Below are 18,851 nucleotides of genomic sequence, written 5' to 3' on the forward strand. Positions count from 1 at the left end.
GCCGATGCAGGGGACATGGGTTCGTGCCCCGGTCCGGGAAGATCCCACATGCCGCGGAGCAGCTGGGCCCGTGAGCCATGGCCGCTGGGCCTGCGTGTCCGGAGCCTGTGCTCCGCAACGGGAGAGGCCACAGCAGTGAGAGGCCCGCGTACCGCAAAAAAAAAAAAAAAAAAAAAAAAAAAAGAAATCACTTGCCTGCTATTAGACTGACATAGGTTGATAATATCCAAGGTTGACAAGGGTGAGGGGACTGGGAAATACACTTCTACATAATTTGTTGGTGAAGACATAAATTGGTACAAAAATTTGAGTGAAAATGAAGAATATTAAGCTTTTTTAAAGTTCATACCTTTTGATTTGTTGATTTCCCATTTGAGACGACCGGCATGACCCTGGCCCAGCCTGCTGCTGGGATTGTCAGGACCTTTGTAAGACTTTGATTACATGTCCCCAACCACTCCCATTTTTGAAGAACAGCCTCTTGGGGCTCTGCTCCCAGCACACTTTTCAGCGCCGAGAATGGGGAGGGGAGTGGACGGGTGCCCGACTCAGCCACCCGGGGATGCAGGGTCTCAGGCTGCACTTCTCTTGTCTATCCCTGCCCTCTTTCCCCAACACACACATACACACACACACACACACACACACACACACGGAAGGATAGTAAAAGCACTGGGTTTGAACATGACACCCGGGTGGCCTACCCCATAGGCCTCGTTTTCCTTCCTGTCCATAAGAGATTAGATTGGATGACCTCTCTGAGTTCCCCATCCAATTAGATTGGATGTTCTTCTCTGAGTTTAACCCTACTTCTGCCCTCAAGGAATTTATAATGTAGTAAAAGGAGCGGGAGATATATCTTAATTCATGCAAACATTTATTGAATGCTGCTAGGCAATAACGTTTAAAATATATATAATTTTTAATTTTATTTTTTTGGCCACGCTGTGTGGCTTGCATTATCTCAGTTCCTCGACCAGGAATTGAACCGGGGCCCCGGCAGTGAAAGCCTGGAATCCTAACACTAGGCCACCAGGGAACTCTAAAATATATAATTTTAAAACATCATTTTTTCATAGAGAAAAAAGACACAATAACTAAATACAATATTAGGAATGGAAGTAAATATTTAGAATGAGAAAAATATGTTACAAATTTTTTTAAGTTGAAAAATACCACACACATTATAAAATCCAGAAAAATAAAATAGAATTATTAATTATCTGCTACACCTTTATAACATTTTCCCCTTATAGTTTCTGGCTACAAGTTCTTTGGTGAACTCTTTAAAGGACAATAATCTTGTCAGAGAAATTAAAAAGATGGTCTTCCCTAAAAAAAAAAAAAAAATGATGGTCTTCCCTCCACCATGGTGGATAAAAAGTTAGTGATTTAGTAATTTAGAAAAGTTTCCTTCACCTTCTGTGCCAGTTGTCAATTTATTGCTTCTCAGCTCCCAATATCTCTTCGTTGTTCTATAATTAATTAATTAAGCTGGACCCTGGAAATACTTGTTTGCCAGCTGCTAGGTGTTAAGTTTCGCCAGCAGAGGGCGCTGGAGGGACACTGGAGGAGAAAGGGGTTTCCTCTTCCTGGTTCAGGTGCGTTCCTGGTGGCCATCTCCTGTTGCACAGGGGGATCCGCCAGCATCTGGCTCCTGCAAGACACAGGGTTTCCAGCAGCACGTGCGGCTTCCGCAGCCCTTAGCTCCAATGATTCCCAGCAGCCAGTAGTTCCCTTGGCACCCCCGGGGCAGCTTCACGGGGGGTTGTGGCCCGTAAGGCACTGTCCTGTGAACAGATTACCCTGGCATTTTCTCCCATGGCTTTGGGGCAGGTTCTAAAGCATGACACCTCCCCGTGGATGGTCCCTCTGGCACCACAGGGGCAGATTTCCAGCAAATTCTGTCAACCTGGCATCTCAGTGACTTCTCTGCCTTGCAGCGAGCCAAGCCCTCTCTAAGAAGTTCTGGATCTCAGCCCTGCAGAGGGACCGCTTCCGTGGGAGCTCTGTCTCACCCGTGGTGATGGCCACTCCCTGCATCTGCTGTGCCTGCGTTCTTTAAGTAAGCATCTTTACTTCTTTCTAGCCAATCCTTTATTACTCTGATCCCCTGTTAATGTTAATGCTTTAAAAAATTTTTTTAAAAATTGAAGTAAGTTGATGTACAATATTATATAAGTCACAGGTGTACAGTATAGTGAGTCACAGGTTTTAAAGGTTATGCACCATTTATAGTTATTATAAAATATTGGCTATACTCCCTGTGTTCTACAATATATCCTTACAGCTTATTTTATACCTAACAGTTTGTACCTCTTAATTCCCTACCCCTGCGTTGCCCCTCTCCCTTCCCTCTCCCCACTGGTAACCGCTAGTTTGTTCTCTATATCTGTGAGTCTGTTTCTTTTTTGTTATATTCACTAGTGTGTTGTATTTTTTAGGTTCCACATATAAGTGATATACAGTATTTGTCTTTCTCTGTCTGACTTATTTCACTTAGCATAATACCCTCCAAGTCCATCCATGTTGTTGCAAATGGCATTACTTCATTCTTTTTAATGACTGAGTAATATTCCATTGTATATATGTACCACATCTTCTTAATCCATTCATCTGTTGATGGACACTTAGGTTGCTTCCATATCTTGGCAACCATAAATAATGCTGCTATGAACATTGGGGTGCATGTATCTTTTCGAATTCGTTTTTTGTTTTTTTGGATATATACCCAGGAGTGGAATTTGGGGGTCATATGGTAGTTCTATTTTTAGTGTTTTGAGAAACCGCCATACTGTTTTCCACAGCGCCTGCACCAATGTACATTCTGCCAATAGTGTATGTGGGTTCCCTTTTCTCCACACCCTCGCCAACATTTGTTATTTGTGTTGTTTTTGATGACAGCCATTCTGACAGGTGTGAGGTGATGATATCTCATTGTGGTTTGCATTTCCCTGATAATTAGCGATGTTGAGCATCTTTTCATGTGACTGTTGGCCATCGGCACATCCTCTTTGGAGAAATGTCTTCTGCCCATTTTTTTAATCAGGTTGTTTGTTTTTTTCATGTTGAGTTGTATGAGCTGTGTTTATATCTTGGATATTAACCCCTTATCCATCACATCATTTGCAAATATTTTCTCCCATTCAGTAGGTTGTCTTTTTTTTTTAATAGTTATCAGTGGGTTTTTTTAAGGTTAACAAAGCCTTTTTATTTATTTTTAATATTTCTTTATAGTCTTTATTTTTTTGCTGCGTCAGGTCTTAGTTGTGGCACGTGGGGTCTTCATTGAGGCACGCGGGATCTTTCGTTGCAGTGCGGGCTCTTCGTTGTGACGCGTGGGCTTCTCTCTGGTTGTGGTGTGCGACTCCAGGGCGCGTGGTCTCTGTAGGTTTGCGGCATGCAGGCTTAGTTGCCTCACGGCATGTGGGATCTTGGTTCCCCAACCAGGGATCAAACCCGCGTCCCCTGCATTAGAAGGCGGATTCTTTACCACTGGACAACCAGGGAAGTTCCCCAATAGGTTGTCTTTCCATTTTGTTGATGGTTTCGTTTGCTTTTGCTATGCAAGAGCTTTTTAGTTTAATTAAGTCCCATTTGTTTATTTTTGCTTTTATTTCCTTTGCTTTAGGAGACAGATCCAAAAAAATATTGATTATGTCAAAGAATGTTCTGCCTATGTTTTCTTCTAGGAGTTTTATGGTTTCTGGTCTTACATTTAGGTCTTTAATCCATTTTCAGATTATTTTTGTATACAGTGTTAGAGTTAATTCTTTATCTTAAACTTTCTTGTTCAAGTTGCTGTGAGGTTTCTATCTCCTGACTGGACCCTGACTAATAACATCTTTACAACCCATTGTTGGTAAATTTTAAGGATTACTTTTGCATTTAAGGAAATCTCTACCCAATTTCACATATGAGTTGTAAGGTTTCAGGGCATTTTGAGTTATTTTGCTCAGTGACTAATCTTAAAAACCCTTTGAATTAATGACGCTTATTAACCAGAGTGTCATGAATGACCTCCCTGAAGTGGCAGTCTATGAGTTTTATTTTGTCGTTGTCAATGTCAGCATTTCATGTCAAATTAGCAAAGAAGTTACATTCTTTTCCAATGTGTTCATGCAATTCATTAACTGGGTTATCAAACAATCCCAAAATCTATTCATTTCTTCTATTGAAAATTTACATTTTCCCCTGAATCAATTACTGCTTTTTATGTGATCTGAAAGTTGTTATAATTTGCTTCTCAATGTCAGAATAATTTATATTGAATTTCTTTTTCATCTTCACTGCTTTTGTAGAGCCTGCTGATTTTAAGTTGAATTTAAAGATGCCAAAAGAAGATATCCTATAACCGCAATCTAGAGTCTATAATTTCTCACTCACTTTATTAAAATGTTCCGAAACAGTTTTTGAAATTGCAGTTAAAAGAAGGTATCCCAGTTTTCTCAGACATACCATTCCCATCGATAAAAGGGGGGAAATGTACACTGTACTTAATTTATACTCTGCCCAAGGGGCGAGCAGAGGGCACATCCCAACAACACCTGTTACAGACAAGTCAGAACTTACAATCTTCTCTGGGCTGCAGAGCTGAACCTCCCTTCTTTGGACTCAGTAATCCCTCCCCCACCCCAGCATCTGAAGTTCTTCACCTCTTTTAATATATTTGTATTCATGTGTCTACAGAGACCCTTTTATCAGGCAAAAATCACCTCCCCCACCCCAAGCAGAAAATGCCAGGCACCTCACCCTTTCAGCCTCCCTGGCAACTACAGGACAAGCACATATAAAAGCTTCCACCAATCAGCCACATCCCTCCCAGACCTCAGATGGGAAGCTAGTGACTAAACGAGGTCGGTCTGTGCAGACTCATTTAGCCCTGGTACAGCTACATCCGGTGTCCAGAGGCAGCGGCGGTAGCAGCTCTAGCTGCCTGGAGCAGTAGAGTATGGGGGAGGTAACACCCGGGGACTCATGAGGTGAGATCATAAGATGCCATGGACCTCACTGTGCTCCCCGGGACGCTCCTTCCCGGGACCCAGCCGCCATGCCGTGAGGAAGCCCAAGCCAGCTCGTGTAGAGCGACCACACCAAGAGGCTTGTGTAGGAGCTCAGGCTGACAGCCGGTCTCAACTGTCAGACCTGCAGTGAGCGAGGAAGCCTTCACGGGATTCCAGCCCCAGCTGTCAAGTCGCCCTAGCCTTCCGGTCTTCCCAGCTGAGGTCCTGGACACCGTGGAGCAGAGACTACTTTCCTCTCTTTGCCTCTTCTGGGTTCCCAACCCACAGAACCCAGGTGCATAAAAAAAACCCCAATCATTTATGACACTCAGTTTTGGGGAGGTTGGTTCTGCAACAAGCAGACAGAAGTGGACGGCAGACCTATGGGCAGGGTTAAGGCAATGAGCTGCCCCAAGAAGGGCCCTACCTGGACAGCAACCACGCCCAGGCCTGACCTGGACAGTCGTGTTAGCAGAGCCCATGAAGGCTGGAGGTGGGCGAGGGGCCGCCAGAAGGGGCAGTCATCCTGAGGCACCAGAACGCCTGGCCTCTTCGGTCCACTCCTGAGCACCTGGGGGCACAGCCCCAAGACCCAGCCAGACAGGAAGGGTGGAGAATGAGTCTGAGGGCGCAGTGGTGGTACAAGGCGGACACCCTGCGGGGCTGGAAGTTGAGAAGTGTGGACATGGGATTTCCCTGGTGGTGCAGTGGTTCAGAATCTGCCTGCCAATGCAGGGGACACGGGTTCGAGCCCTGGTCTGGGAAGATCCCACATGCCGCGGAGCAACTAAGCCCGTGCGCCACAACTACTGAAGCCCGTGCGCCTAGAGCCCGTGCTCTGCAACAAGAGAAGCCACTGCAGTGAGAAGCCCGCGCACCACAACGAAGAGTAGCCCCCGCTCGCCGCAACTAGAGAAAGCCCGCCGCGCAGCAACAAAGACCCAATGCAGCCAAAATAAATATATAAATAAATTTATTAAAAAACAAAGAAGTGTGGACATGTATAATCTCCCATGAGTGACCAAGATGTGGGGTGGTAAGCGCTTCCACGAGGTGGGATTTTACCAGCCGGTGAGGAGCTGCACATTACGGACAATCCTTGGATGCGGCCAAGCGCACTGACAACCACGTCCTGCAGCTCATTTGTCTCAGAGCCCTGTACGAGCAACGCCAGTAGATCCCGCTGCCCCGAGGCCTTCCTGGCTGCCCTGATGACCGCGCCCATATATCTCGGAGGGAGGTGCACAGAATACTAAAAAATTTAAATGCTGCCATCAGGACTCTGAAAGTAATGTTGCTGGAATTATTGAGGGAAATTTACAAGTGAAATAACCTAAAAGGCTGCAAACGCAAATGACATTAGCAGGGACTCAGGGAGCACAAGAATGACTCGTCCTTCCTGGAAAAAGAAAGCGGTCAGAGATCAAATCACAAGCCAGGAAGGACAGGGGACACCACCCCCAAACCCCATATTCCCGACATGGTGTCCTTGGACCCCAGCCTGTAAAGAGCTGACCCCAACCTCAGAGGGTAAGTACCGCCAGACCTCGCTTACCAGCAACCTGGACGCCAACCTGGGCACCTGGGTCGTTTCTGAACTGAACCCGTGTTTCATCTGGCTCTGGTTCCCTGTGAGGGCTGGCTGCTCGGGACCCTCTGACAGAGGCCATCCTGAGGACCCTGACCTGGGGAATACGGCGGCGACATGCAGAGCAGTGGGATGTTATGTTGGGACACAGAGTGGACGTAACTGCCCTTAGCACTTACATCCTCAACATGAGCTTAAAACGCAGATCCTCACGTCCGATTTTGCCAGCAGCAGCCCCTCTGCTCTGGCCCACTGTCCCCTCCTTCCCCAGCGGGACACCCCATGATGCCCCCAGGGCTGAGCAGCTGAGTGCAGGTGACCTTCAGATGAAAGGCTGCCTCTCCCGATGTGAGCACCTGAGCACAGGCAGGGAGGAGAAAGCCCAGGGCGGGGGGGGGGTGGGGGTGGGTCCAGAGATGGGTTCTAAACTCAGCTCTGTGTCTAATGAACAGTGTGACCTCGGGCGAATCCCGTGCCCTGTCTGGCCTCTGCTCAGTGTCTGGGTGGCTCTAAGATCCTTCCTGGTGCCGAGACTCTGACTCGGTGGGGAGAGAAGGGAGGGTCGTGGAGAGTCCTCCCAGGGTGACTTACATGAGCAGAACCTACTGCCCTTGCGTTCCAAGAGGAACCTCTACGTGCTTGTCGGCCTCAGCTGCCCGGGTCCTCTCTGGTGTGACTGGGCTTGGGTTGAACGCAGCGAGGCCATTGTTTTCTCTGTGGAAAATAAGGAGCAGGGTTCCGCTACTGCTAGATCAGACTAGCCTCCATGATAGGGTCCCACCTCCCCTTCCCTTGATATCCCAGCCAGCCTGGCCTCCTGACCCCAGCGCACAGTCACCTGTGCACGCACACACGCACACCCTGCCGGTTCAGTACAAGCTCAGTGTTTTCCTGATGTGGAACACCTAGCTTTCCTCTCTGTCCACCCATCCGGTATAATCTAGCTCAAGTTTCACCTCCTCTGCAAAGCCTTCCTGGATACATCTTCATGCAGCCAAACAGCATCAATTCTCCCCCATTTCAGCCGTAGCACTTAGTGCCCCAACTGTAGACTAAGGTCTAGATAATTCCTATGCAGTATTTAAATGCAGCTTCAAACATACAAGCCAAGAAATGTCACCAGCACATGCCTTGCGTGGTCTTTTTTCATTCATCACATTGAATACTTCCAAGGACTTTTCTTTTTTTTTTTTGGCTGCGTTGGGTCGTCGTTGCTGCACGCAGGCTTTCTCTAGTTGTGGTGAGCGGGGTCGCTCAGGTGCCCGGGCTTCTCATTGCAGAGGCTTCTCTTGTTGTGGATCACGGGCTCTAGGCACGTGGGCTTAAGTAGTTGTGGCACGCGGGCTCTAGAGCGCAGGCTCCGTACTCAGTAGTCGTGGCACACGGGTGTAGTTGCTCCGCGGCATGTGGGATCTTCCCGGACCAGGGCTCGAACCCGTGTCCCCTGCATTGGCAGGCAGATTCTTAACCACTGTACCACCAGGGAAGCCCCTTCCAAGGACTTTTCATCTGCAGACTTAACGATACTCAGTTCGGGGAAATGTTCATGTATTTTTACAAATTAACTTCTTTCCTATATTTTTTGTTCCCTGTTTCCAAAACTGCAATTTGGATATTCTGGATTTATCTTCTAATTTTATTTTCTCTCCTAAATTCCCAGAAGCGAAGGTCATGAAATACATATTGAAAGAGTACCCTAAATGCCCCATACAATGTAAAGTTAGACCCCCTCAAAAGCACATCATCATGAATTTTCAGGATACTAAGGATAAAGAGAAAACTCTGAAAGTTTCCAAAAAGAAAAAGAATAGATTTGATAGGAAAGATCATGGATCAGAATGGCCTCAGACTTTTTTTTTTTAATGTATTTATTTATTTATTTTGGGCTGCTTTGGGTCTTCGTTGCGGTGCGCGGGCTTCTCATCGCAGTGGCTTCTCGTGTTGCTGAGCACGGGCTCTAGGGGCATGGGTTTCAGTAGTTGTGGCACATGGGCTCAGTAGTTGTGGCTCACGGGCCTAGTTGCTCCATGGCATGTGGGATCTTCCTGGGCCAGGGATCGAACCCATATCCCCTGCATTGGCAGGTGGATTCTTAACCACTGCACCAACAGGAAAGCCCGGCCTCAGACTTCTTATCAACACTAGGCAGTAGCAGTGCCCTCAAAACTCTGAGGGAAGGTCATTCCCAAACAACATTTATATACCCAGCTCAGCTGCAGAGGATTAGGATGAAATGGACACGTTCACAGGTGCATGGTCTCAAGACTTCACCTCTCACACACCCTTTCTCAGAAAGCTACTGAAGGATGTGCTCAGTCAAAATGGGAGGATAAAGCAAGAAATTAGAAGAAAGAGGATCCAGGAAATGGGCTGCCACCCAAGTGAGAGGAGGATAAGTCCAGGATACCAGCTGGGCCCCAGACGAAAATACCAGCCCATTTACATCAGAGCAGGGCAGATGGCCCCAGGAAAGAACTCTTCAACACACTGAAGTTAACAGAATATCTAATATAGCTGAGTTTATACAACTTGTAAATTGGTTAGAATTTGGTGATAAAATAGTGATAAACCTACAGAGCATGAAGCAAAAGCCCACGCAAGACAATTAATAAAATCCACAGCAAATGAAACATGGCAGAGAGGAAAGAATAACCATGGCTCATCTGTGAGTAGCAGTTACCTAATCTGTTAAAGGGGAAGTGGATCTAACCCCAAATAAGATGTCACTGGGAGGTGAGGAGACAGGAAGTGTAAGGGGGTGAAGAAGAGCTAAATCTTCATCCTCCATCCTTAGCAGAAAACACCTCAAATGAAAAGCGGAGATTATAAATCTGTTGTTTTCTGACGTGGAGGTAAAGCATAAAAGAATCAGCTAAAAGCGCAGAGAGCTGCCCCCGCGAATAGGAAGTGGGGAAGTGGGAACTGCTGCTTTTCTTACCAGCCTCCTGTAACTATTTGACTTTAGTCTGTGTAATTTTGGTAAAATTACAAAAAGGGAGACCCTAAGGAGTTGAGTGGATGTGCCGTGTGCGTGGGCCGGGCCTACTGGCCACCCTCTGGAGGTCCCCCGGTGTGTCGCGTCAATCACACCCCAGAACTGCCCCTCCAGGGGACTCGACGGGGAGTGGGGAGTGAGGGTCAGAGCGGGGACTGGGAGGGCGCGGCTGGTTGGAGTGCTGAAAGGGCTTCCGGAGGTCAGGGCAGCACCGGGTGGGCCCGAGCCTGGCGTGGCGTGGGCGGCCAGCTCCGGTTTGGAGCGCTCCATTTGCCCGCGCCCGGGAAGCAACGCAGGGTGTCGGTCCCGAGAGGGCCGCCAGGTGGCGCCAGAGCCCGCGCGTCCCCGCCGCGCCCTCCCCGGGCGCCGAAGTCAAACCCAGCGCGGGGGAGGCAGCCGGGTCTCAAGGGTGCATCTTAGGATCCCGCCTCGGCAGCCTCAGGGGAAAATTGTTTTCAGTGGAAATTTTTAAATTTTCAAATATATACCAAAGCAGAGCGAAGGCTAATCCAGTTTCTCCTATCCGTCCACCCATGCCTCCCCACCCATTTTATTTTTAAAGGCAACTCCCAGACCTCCAATCATTTCATGTAAATTTCTCTGTCGGTAACTGTATAAAATAAGCACAATTTAAAAAATCGTAGTCACAATGTCATTACGTCATAAACGTTGAACAACTGCAGGTCCTGGATCAGGAATCTGAGGCACGGAGGGTTGGAACCTCCAGGATCGCGTAGAGAGCCAGCCCTTCACACAGGGCGTGGGGTGGTGGGCATACTGGGGGAGAGGGAACCCCCTGCAGTTCCTCGTGTGGACTCCTGCAGAGCTGGGTCATGTGGACAGTGAGGGGCAGGCTGGGGAGCCCTGGTCCTGCCCACACCCTCCCCACCCTGGACCACTCTCTCCTGCCCCAGGTCAGCCGGACGGTGAAGGAGCAGAATGGATGACTAGTGCCTTCCGGGGCTGTCCTGTCTGGTCCCATGAATTCAGTGCAGTTCGTAAGGCTTAAATCTTGGGCCCCTTTCTCTGCGCAGCTGGTCCCATGTGCCCAAGGAACCGAGCAACGCATCTCTCCTCCGAGCTGCCCTTCTGCCTCCGTCCCGGGGCTGCTCCTCTCATGCGCTGACTGCAGTGGAGGACAGGCCTGCTCTGCTCCTTCCTTGTGTTCCGCCCTCTCACATGTCCCCCATTTCAGGGCCAGTCCTCCAAGGAAACGGGGGGGGGGTGTCAAGGGTTGTATTTGTCCCTGATCTCCACTGGCAGGCTGCTCCGGGCTCCAAAGCCGGGCTGGGGGGTCAAGGCCCGGCTCTGCCTGGCAAGCCGGCTGGCCTTGGGCAGGCTACCTCACCTTTCCTGGGCACAAATCTTCGTCGATGCGGTGGGAACGACGGCACCGAGAATAGCTCTGACGCTTCGAGGGAACTATCCTGAATGCTGAACTCAGTGTGTCCCTTGGTGATGTTCTCGTTAAATCGGCCTCTTCCGACCCCATCTTAGGCCGGCCCCTTTCGTTCGTCCTCTCGACAAGTGCCTGCTGTGTGCTGGGTGCCAGGGAGCTGCAGCGAGGAAGGCAGAGCCCACCTCTGCTCTGGCCGAGCTGGGGTCCTTGAGAGGACACAGTCCAACAAGGGCCGGGCAGGTTGTGGGCCGGCAGAGCAGGGAGTTCTGGGGACCAGGGCGCTGGCTTCAGGATGAGCAGGGCTTTCCCAGGTGAGATGAGCTAGCAGGTGGCCCCAAGGTGGGCTCACTTGATCTGCTCAGTGCTGTTCATCCCGACAGGACACCTTGCCCAGTACCCCTTCCTCTGCTCTCAGCTCCTCTCTCCCCTTGGCTTTAGCTACTCTCTCCTTCCAGGCTTCCTCCCAGCCTCTGGCCCACGTGGCAGGAAACGGAGGCCCTGGGAGCTGGAGGAGGCTTGTTGCAGCCCAGCCAGAGGGGGAGACACCGAGTAGATCAGAAGGACCCGGGTCTGCTGACCTGGATCAGCTCTGGCCAGTTGGGTCACATAGTACTGGGGCCCACGGGGCCGACCTGCACCTGTGTGGTGCAGGGGAGAGAAGCGGGGCCGAGCGGGGTGGGCGGGGCCCTGGGGAGTGAGTCCCCGCTGGGAGTGTCTCTTCTCCCACCCAAAGGGGCCCCCTACGTGTTTTGTAGATGAGGAAGCCGAGGCTTAGGAAGGTAGTTTTGTTTCTTGTGGCTTCTGTGATGCATCACCACAAGCTTGGGGACATACGCAGCAGAAACGTATTCTCTCTACAGTCTCGTGAGGGGCTCCCTACGCCCACGCGACAGAGGGGGAGAACCAGTCTGTTGTTCACAGGGGGCTTTGTGCGATAGCTGCCGTCAAATGGAGGTGTGCGGCCACTGCATCAAGTCCCACTCAGGGGTGGTCCTGAAAGACAGTAGTGAAGGGAGAGCCTCCCGGTGGTCCCATTTCGGCCAGTCTGGTCATCTGCTTTGCTTTGGAGGAGAGGTGGCTGGGGCTCTGGATCTACACTGACTAATGAGCGACGGGCAACAGACTGGCTGGCTGGTCGGGCACCTCTAATGGTCAAGACCAGGAAGTCTGGGAAAGAGGTCCGTGGACGGAAGTCCCAGAAGGAGCACCGGGTGAAGACACGGAGGTGTCATGTAAGTTCCCATCAGGGGCAGAAGAGGATCTGGGTCATCAGGCTGATGAAATGAGCAGTCTGTCCTGTGAATGTCTGTCAGCCTCTCTGCCCCTCCCACCGCTGCTTTTTCAGTAGGTACTCCTCACTAGGGCCAGTATGCATATCATCTCCACTCAGGTCCCGAACTGATAAATACTAACAAAGAGCAATGCTGGATCCCCGACATGGCGGACCAGCCTAATAATCTGTATTGTTCCTTCATGGAGGGAGCTAGTCATTTGTTCCCTTAGGAATGGAGTCCTGTTCCAGATACAGACTTTCTTTCCCTACTTGCAGAGCTTCTGCCGGCACCAGATTTTCAGAATGCCCTATTCGTTGTCATGGTAACCCACACAACATCCTCTCCAACCAAGGAACTCATTATAGAGCAAAAGATGTGTGGCACTGAGTTCATGCCCAAGGAATTCACTGGTCTGTGCACAGTTACCGAAATACTCAGTTACAGCTGTTTAGATGAACTGGGGAATGGACTCCTGAAGGCTCAGCTTCGGCACCCACAGCAGGCCAGCACCCTGCAAGCCTAGGTGCCCTCCTCGAGGGTGTGGTGTCTCCTCTGGGAGATACCACCTATATAGGGTGCTATTTCCCCCATAGCCAGAATACACAGGGCCTCTTCCTTTTTTTTTTTTTTTTTTTTCTGCCGTACGCGGGCCTCTCACTGTTGTGGCCTCTCCCGTTGCGGAGCACAGGCTCCGGACGCGCAGGCTCAGCGGCCATGGCTCACGGGCCCAGCCGCACCACGGCATGTGGGATCCTCCCGGACCGGGGCACGAACCCATGTCCTCTGCATCGGCAGGCGGACTCTCAACCACTGCGCCACCAGGGAAGCCCAGGGCCTGTTCTTTGACAGGTACCCCCAGAGATGCGAGTTGGTCTCCAGCGTAACCTGGAGAGATTCAAGGAGAAAGGAGAGGCATGAAGTAATCATTAGGTGTGTGTGGATCTGCAGAAGGACTAGGGTGGACGAAGAAATGCCTCTCTCGCTATTGCATCAAACAGCCCTCTTACAGAACGTTTGCTTCTCCCCCATAACCTTGGGCTCAGTAGGTTTGGAGGTCCGAGTGCACAAGAAGGAACACTCTCCTCAGCGAACACAATCTTGATCCCATTAGATTGGAAGCACGGGTTCGCTACTGGCCACTTCGGGGCTTCTCGCGCTGCTGAACCAACTGTACTGGTCGGGTTGACTTGTCGCAGTTACCAGGGGAAATTGGATTGCGGGGACAGACTAGGCCACGGAGAACAGTATCTGAACCAGAGGGTTTGCTGGAGTGCCTCACAAGTCTCCTCAGTCCAAAAATAATGGCCAGTGGGAAACTGGTGGCTCAAGCAAGATAGGACAACTAAGAAGTCGAATCTTATGGGAATGAAGACGGGGGCCACCCCTGTCAAGAGGCAAGGGAAACACAGACGGGGCAGTGGAAGAAGGAAGCTAAGGTCTTGTGACCAGCAACAAGTGGGCTTTCTCTTTCTTCCTTTTCTCCCGTTACCTTCTGTGCAGAGCAGTGTCGGTCACTAACGCTATTCCTATTGGAATTATGACTGACTGACAGCACCTCACTGTGATCAGGGGCTGTTGGGACCTGGTGTTTCCCCTGGGTGGGACCACAAGATTTATTCCTCTAAGCGAAGGACAAAAAGTCTCTCCTGATCCGTTCTCTGTCCTTCTCCTGCCTGCTGTGTGTCCCAGGAGGCTGACCTTGACAGACTGCATCATCCGGACTCCCTCACCTTCTGGCTTCTAGTTGGATGTGGCCAGTGGAAGCGCTGCAGGACATCAGAGGTAGGTCAGGGGATTTATCGTGGTTTCGACAGTGGCTGCGTGTCCCTACAGTCCCTGCTGCACAGACCCTCTTCCACAGCCTTGACCCCTTGTGGTCCTGAGAGCGCCATCCCCTCTCCTCGCCCCCTTGGTCTCCGTCTAATGCTAGTGTCTGGATGCTGCGTCATCATTACTGGTTCCTTTAGCCCTGCCCACATCGCGCAAAGAGGCCCTTCATTAACTTTCTTCAATTAAACCTTCTTTCTGTGCCATAGACTTCCCGCTGGGAGCCTGACTGATCTTCGGACCTTTAAGTAATTCGGCTTTACTGAAGCAAAAAGTTTAAGGTGGGAGGAAATGGTAAGAAAGGAAGCTGTACAGAGAGGGTGACCGGTTATGAGAGGCTTTGTGTACTGTGATAATGTCAGTTTTACACGCACGGGACAAGCTACCTAACCTCTCTGTGCCTCAGTTTCGTCCCCTATAAAATAAGGATAATGATAGCACACAGCTTTGGAGTGACTGTGAGGATTAGATTAAAGTGCAGTGCCTGGCACAGCAAGTGATAACGTTGTTAGGAACAGTGAGTGATTGCAGGGTTTTAAACAAGGAAGTGACCAGGTCAGATTTGGTGGTTCAGAGTTACTCTGGAGGAAATGTGGAGAAGGCGTGGGGTTTGTCAGTGAGCAAGTGGAATGAAACAAGACTAGAAGCAGGAACTCCAGGAAGGGGACTACTGCAATAGTCTTAGCAATTATAATAAATAATAATAATAACTTATGAAGAACTACGAACTACCATCCAAACAAGGAATTAAAGAAAGAGGATGATATAGGTTACAAGAAACAGGAATTCCAACACAATATCTGGGATCTTTAGGAATTTCAATTTTGCTGAAGCCTGAATAGCAAGGAGGGGGTGAAGGAAGAGGTGCCCCTCTCCCAGCCCCACACCTACACTGTCTGGGGTCCAGAGAGAATCCTTCTAGCTCGCTGTCACTCTCTCCACCATTGCTCCCATCTTAATTCCTGATAAGCGGACCATCCACATAGAGGATACTTCCAGAATCTTGGCCTCTCAGTTTCTTAAACTCCTCTCCCGCTCTGATCCTGATTCTCCGCCCTCCCTCAGCCACTCGCTTCCACAGTCTTACCCTAGACCTCGTCATTAACATGACTGCAATCTTCCCACGCCCAGGTCATCACCCCAAGCCTCCAAAATCTCCTCCGGCCTCACACTCAGTAGTGAGTTTTCTCCCATTTTACCAAGGAAGCAGTGGCAGTCAGAAGAGAGCTTCTTCCACAATCACTCTGCCCGCCCACCAGCCTCTGTGCCCCCAAACTCTCCCCTCCTGCCTGTTCTCTGCTAAGTCATCCCAGAGACCCCGAGTTAATGGGTTAGGGGTGTGGCCTGGGCTGGAGATCTTGAAGTGCTCCCAGATGACTTTAACGTCCATCCAAGGTTGAAAACTGTTGCTGTAGATGAATGACCCGTGCTCTCCCCTCTTACCTACACAAGGACGTTGTTCCAGAAATCGTTCCTTCCCTCCCAGCATCATTCATTTGTCCCTCCACTGGCTCTTTCTTATCAGCTACGAACATCTGTGGCTCTTAATTCTCCCAATTTAAAGAAAGCTTTTCCACCCCATTTCTCCCTCCAGCTACTGCTTCACTGCAAAACCTCTCTGAAGGGTACTTGGGTCTGTAATTCCTCTTCTTCCCTTTGCCCCATGGACCCACCAAGGCTGTTGCTATCACGTTCACCAACGGCCTCCTCAGGGCTATAGCCTGTGGCCGCTGCTCGGTCTTCCACTTCAGTGACAATCGGCAAAATTTGTCACAGTGACCACTGCCTTCTCCCTAGAATGCGTCCTCAAACTGCCTTCCAGGATGCTACATTCTTCTGGTTTTCCTCCAAATTTGTGATGGACCCTTCTCATCCTTTCTTGGTTTCTCCTGTTATCTGACCCCTTAACACTGGACTGCCCCAAGGCTCAGGCTTTGGACCTCTTCCCTAACCATGTTCATTCTCTTGGGACCCTCATCCAGTCTTGTGGCATTAATACTTTCTAAACATTGACTGCTACATGTACATTTCCAGCCTAAATGCCCGATGCCTACATCCAAGTGCCAACTGGACATCTCTTCTTGAATGTCTAGCGAGCATCTCACATGCATCACGTGCAGAATGGAGCCCCGACCTCTTCTCAAACACGCTCCTTCCGGCACTTGCTCCACGCCGTGAGTGCACGGCAGCTCCGTCCTCTGGGGGGGTGGGGGGGCTCGGGCTCAGTCCTTGTAACCTGCAGGACTGCCACACCCAGGGTCAACCTGAGAGCAAATCCCAGTGGCTCTGCTTTCCTAATATACTCAGAATGCAACGATTTCTCACCATCTCTATTACTACCTTTTATCCAAATCCGGTCTCTGTATCACCTGAGTGATTGGACAGCCTCCCATCTGGCGTCCTCGCTCTTGCCTTGCCCCCTACCGTGGCTGCTCAGCATGGCTGCCGGATTGGTCCAGTTCCACGTAAGTCAGATCATGTCTGTCCCGCTCAAACCCTCCAACATTTCCCCATCTCATTCACGGTAAAAGGCAAGGCTCTCAAAATAGCCTACAGAGCCCTGCGTGGTCCCTTCTCCCCGCCCCCCATCCACACATAGGCTATTATCTCTCTGACCTCAGAGCTTCCAGCTATACACAGGCCCGTAAACCCAGGGCCTTTGCACTAGGTGTTCCCTCCTGACCCTGCTCCCATAGCGAACTTTTCATCTCCCTTCCCTAGTTTTTATAAATTGAACTTTTTTTTTTTTTTTTTTTTTTTTTTTTTTTTGCTGTACGAGGACCTCTAACTGTTGTGGCCTCTCCCGTTGCGGAGCACAGGCTCTAGACGCGCAGGCTCAGCGGCCATGGCTCACGCGCCTAGCTGCTCTGCAGCATGTGGGATCTTCCCGGACCAGGGCACGAACACACGTCCCCTGCATTGGCAGGCGGACTCTCAACCACTGCACCACCAGGGAAGCCCCTAAATTGAACTTTTTATTTGGGGATAATTGTCAATTCACATACAGCTGTAAGAAATAATACAGAGAGGCCCTGTTTATACCTCAGTTTCTCCCAGTGGTGACCTCTTGCAAAACTATTGTATAATATACAGTGAATATGTTGGTCATCTGTGGCTACTGTAAAAATCACCACCAACTAGGTGACTTAAAGCAATAGAAATTTATTCTCTCACAATTCTGCAGGCGAGAAGTCCCAAACCAAGGTGTAGGCAGCGCTGTCTCCCCTTCCGGGGGCTCTAGGAGAGAATCTGCTCCTTGCTTTTTCCAGCTTCAGGTGGCTGGTCCGCTGCACCATCCACTCCTCTGTCTTCACATCACCTTCTCCTGTGCGTGCGTGCCCGCGTGCGTGCCCACGCACGTGTAATCTCCTTCTGCCTCTCTCTCATAAGGACACTTGTAATGACATTTGAAGCCCACGCGGATAATCCAGGATAATCTCCTGATCTCAAGATCCTTGATTTAATTACATCTGCAAAGACCTTTTCTCCAAAGAAGGCAGCATTTACAGGTTCTGGGCACTAGGTTTGGACCCACCTCTGGGAGCCATTACCAACTTCACATAGCAGTGAAGACAGCACCATTCCCATCACCACAGAATTCCTCAAGTTGCCCTTTATAGCCACACCCACTTCCCTCCCATCCCCACTCCCTCCTTAACACCTGGCAACCACTGATCTGTTCTCCATCCCTATAATTTTGTCATTTCAAGAATGTTATATAAATGGAATCACACAGTATGTAACATTCTGAAACTAGCTTTTTTCACTCAGCATACTTATTTCGAGTGTCACCTGTGTAGTTGTATCTATCAATAGCTTATTCCTTTTCATTGCTTGGTGGGAGCCCATGGTATGGATATGCAGGTTTGTTTAACCCACCATTCAGCCACCAAAGGACACTTGGGTGGCTTCCAAGTTGGGGCTATTATGAATAAAGCTGCTATGAACATTCATAGGCAGATTTTGGGGTGAACATAAGTTTTCATTTCTCTGGGACAAATGCCCAAGGGTGCAATTACTGTGTTAAGTGAGTGTTTAGTTTTATAAGAAAATGCCAAACTGTGTTCCAGAGGACCAGTTTGCCTTCCCACCAGTAATGTATGGGTGAGCTGTTCAGATTCTCTACATCTTCACTAGCATTAGGTATTGTCACTAGTTTTTATTTTAGCCATTCTGATGGTTTCTAGTCTAATGGTTAGAGGTAGTGAACAGCCTTCTATGGGCCTATTCACCACCCTTATGTCCTCTTTGGTGAAATGTCTGTTCATGTCTTTTGCTCATTTTCTGATTGGATTGTATGGAGTTTTAAGCATTCTTTGTATAGTCTAAATACTAGTCATTTGTCTGATATGTGTTTTATACACATTTTCTCCTATCCTTTAGCTTTTATTGTCATCTTCTTAGCAGAGTCATTCAAGAGCAATTTTTAAAAATATTTATCAGTTTTTCCTTTTATGGATGGTACATTTGGTGTCAAGTCAAAGAACTGTTCACCTTGCCCTAGATCCCAAAGGTTTTCTCTGATATTTTTTCTAAGGGTTTTATAGTTTTATCTTTTACATTTAAATCTGTGATCCATTTTGAGTTAATGCTGTATAAGGTGTGAGAGTTAAGTGGAGTTCATTTTTATATCTTTGGATGTCCAGTTGTTCCCACACCATTTGGTGAAAGGTTATCTTTTCTCCATTGAATTGCTTTTGCACTTCTGTCAAAAATCAGTTGAGCATATGTGTGTGAGTTTATTTCTGGGTTCTCTGTTCTGTTC

General features: G+C 49.2%; 1 long non-coding RNA gene across 2 annotated transcripts in view; it reads left to right on the forward strand.

Annotated features, from left to right (window-relative positions):
- Positions 1-18,851, forward strand: part of LOC116759775 — a 34,238-nt gene that overhangs the window by 14,139 nt on the left and 1,248 nt on the right. Inside the window, exons 2-4 of one of the 2 annotated variants that reach the window (XR_004351539.1) lie at positions 1,944-2,065; positions 13,949-14,041; positions 14,296-15,218. This is a non-coding gene — a long non-coding RNA (uncharacterized LOC116759775). Of the gene's footprint in view, positions 1-1,943; positions 2,066-13,948; positions 14,042-14,295; positions 15,219-18,851 lie in introns of those variants that run through there. The other variant, XR_004351540.1, reaches the window with a different exon arrangement.

This window comes from Phocoena sinus, chromosome 9 (assembly GCF_008692025.1).
Source record: "Phocoena sinus isolate mPhoSin1 chromosome 9, mPhoSin1.pri, whole genome shotgun sequence".
Classification (NCBI taxonomy): Eukaryota; Metazoa; Chordata; class Mammalia; order Artiodactyla; family Phocoenidae; genus Phocoena; species Phocoena sinus.